This window comes from Triticum aestivum, chromosome 5A (genome assembly GCF_018294505.1).
Source record: "Triticum aestivum cultivar Chinese Spring chromosome 5A, IWGSC CS RefSeq v2.1, whole genome shotgun sequence".
Taxonomy (NCBI): domain Eukaryota; kingdom Viridiplantae; phylum Streptophyta; class Magnoliopsida; order Poales; family Poaceae; genus Triticum; species Triticum aestivum.
In genome coordinates this window covers 579,048,266-579,051,555 of record NC_057806.1, presented here as the reverse complement: position 1 = coordinate 579,051,555, position 3,290 = coordinate 579,048,266, and positions in this window count along the sequence as shown.

Sequence of the window (3,290 nt, the reverse complement as noted above, 5' to 3'; positions counted from 1 at the left end):
GGATCGGGAGTGGGCTAGGGTTTCCGTCGTGGGAGGATAAGGGGAGAGGGGTGGGGGCCGACCTGGGCCGGCCTGGTTGGCCCGATGGCCAGCTGGGCCGCGGTCCAGCAGGGGGGGCGGGCTTCCCTCCTTTTGTTTTTTTTTTCTTTTTGGTTTTCTGTTTTTCTTTCCTTTTGCATTTTCTTTTATTATTTCTTTTCTGTTTAAATCATTTAATCCATTTAGCCATTTTATAAAAATATGTCTGTTGCACTATAATTCCCTTTGTAATATTCGTCAACCACCGAACAATTTTATTTTAAATTTTGAAAACTTTTATTGTTTTCATCAATTTGAATTTTGAATTTGAACGGTTTCGAATTATTGCGAGGATAGCAACAGTAATCAGGATGACGTGCCATGATTAGCGTGGGATTACTGTAGCAAGATTATCCGGGCGTTACAAATCTCCTCCACTACAAGAAATCTCGTCCCGAGATTTTAGGAGGTAGAAGGAAACAGTGCGGGGTATTCATCACGTAGGCGATCCTCGCGTTCCCAGGTGGCTTCGTCTTCAGAGTGATTCGACCACTGGACCTTGAGGAACTTGATCGCCTTCTGGCGTGTGCGGCGTTCAGCTTGGTCGAGAATGCGGACCGGATGCTCTTTATAGGAGAGGTCCTGTTGCAATTCGAGCACTTCATGATCCACAGCTCGGATTGGGTCCTTGAAGCAACGGCGGAGTTGTGACACATGGAATATCGTGAACATGAGAAAGGTTCGGCGGAAGCTCCAATTGATATGCCACTTTTCCACGCCTCTCGGGAATAGTGAATGGGCCAATATAGCGAGGAGCTAGCTTGCCCTTGATCCCGAAGCGGTGAGCACCCTTCATTGGTGTAACTCGAAGATAGGCCTTTTCGCCAGGTTGATAGACCATGTCTTTATGATGACGGTCATAATTACTCTTTTGGCGTGACTGAGCAGTCTTGAGATTCTCGCGAATAATGCGGACTTGTTCTTCGGCATGTTGGATAATATCCGGACCGAAGAGTGGACGTTCCCCAGTTTCTGACCAGTTCAGAGGGGTTCGGCACTTTCGTCCATATAACACTTCGAAGGGGGCCATCTTCAGACTAGCTTGATAGCTATTATTATAAGAGAACTCAGCATACGGAAGAGATTCCTCCCATTTCTTGCCGAAGGAAATAACACAAGCTCGAAGCATGTCTTCGAGAACTTGGTTGACACGTTCAACTTGCCCTTGTGACTGAGGATGAAAAGCAGTGCTGAAAGACAGATGAGTGCCCATAGCTTCTTGGAAACTTGCCCAGAATCTTGAAGTGAATAAACTGCCACGGTCCGAACTGATAACCAATGGAATACCGTGAAGCGAGACAATTCTGGTCATGTAGAGGTTTGCCAGCTGACTAGCAGTGATCGTTTCCTTGACAGCCAGAAAATGTGCAACTTTAGAAAGTCGGTCAATGACGACAAGAATAGCATCATTGCCTTTCTGCGATTTGGGGAATCCAGTAACGAAGTCCATCTCGACATGGTCCCATTTCCATTCCGGAATAGATATAGGTTGCAGAGTTCCAGCAGGCCTTTGATGTTCTGCTTTGATACGACGACAAACGTCACATTCAGCAACATAACGAGCAATGTCTTGCTTCATGTTAGACCACCAGAATCTCTGGCGGATGTCTTGATACATCTTCGTACTACCAGGATGGATACAAAGAGGCGTATCATGAGCTTCTTTCATAACCTCCTGGGTCATATTCAGGTTTTCCTTCTTACACGGCACCACTAGGCGGCCTTTGAAGTACAAGGCGCCATCATCAGCAATAGTGAAGGATGAGGAACCTCCTTCTTTGAGGTCTTGCTTAATCTTGTAGACTTCAGAGTCAAATCCCTGCATTGTCTTTATGGTGCCCACGAGATCGGGTTCAACAGCCAGGGTATAGAGAGAACCCTGGGAAACAACACGGAGATTCATCTTGCGGAACTCCGGAGGAGGGGGAGCGAGTGCACCCGGAGGAACAATATGGAGGTTTAGCTTTCTGAATTCTTCAACAAGTGAGGGCTGAACTTTGTGAACCTGGAGGTGGTTGCAGTAAGACTTGCGGCTCAAGGCATCAGCCATTACATTAGCCTTGCCTGGTGTATAGGAAATACCCAAATCAAAATCTGCAACAGTCTCCATCCATCTCTGCTGACGGAGGTTCAGGTCTGGCTGAGTAAACAGATACTTCAGACTTTGGTGGTCAGTGAAGATCTCGCAACGATTACCGAGAAGGTAATGTCGCCACTGTTTCAGTGAATGGATAACAGCAGCAAGCTCGAGGTCGTGAACTGGGTAGTTCTCTTCGTGAGGGCGCAATTGCCGAGAGGCATAAGCAACCACTTTGCGCTCTTGCATTAGGACACAGCCTAGTCCTTGACGGGAAGCGTCGCAGTAAATGACGAAGTCCTTCTTAGTATCAGGAGGAGCTAGTACTGGGGCAGAAGTTAACTTGTCTTTGAGTGCCTGGAAGCTCTCCTGACATTTGTCTGTCCACTGGAACTTGACGCCCTTATGCAATAGGTTAGTCAGAGGCCTGGCAATCTTGGAGAAGTTCTCGACGAATCGACGGCAGTAGCTGGCGAGACCGAGAAAACTTCTGACTTGCTTAACGTTCTTCGGAGGAGTCCAATCGAGAATAGCCTGAACTCGTTCAGGGTTGACGGCAATACCATCCTTAGAGATGACATGCCCGAGATAGGTTACTTCGGGAAGCCAGAATTCACATTTGGAGAACTTGGCATAAAGTTGATGCTCTCGTAGCTTTTCCAGCACAAGACGAAGATGTTCAGCATGTTCTTCTTCATTCTTGGAAAATATCAGGATATCATCCAGATAAACCACGACGAACTTGTCGAGGTAATCCATGAATATATAGTTCATCAGGCGAGAGAAGGTGGCTGGAGCATTGGTTAAGCCGAAAGACATGACGGTGTACTCGTATGAACCATAACGAGTCACAAATGCGGTCTTGGGGATATCCTCCTCACGAACACGGATCTGGTGGTAACCCAACCTCAAGTCGAGTTTAGAGAACACTGATGAACCAGCCAATTGATCATACAGATCATTGATCCGAGGAAGAGGATACTTATTCTGAATGGTAGCTTGGTTTATAGGACGGTAGTCTTGGACCAATCGGTTTGTCCCATCTTTCTTCTTGACAAAGAGAGAAGGTGTTCCCCAAGGAGAGCAACTTGGGCGAATGAAACCACTTTGAAGAGATTTATCGATTTCCTCCTTA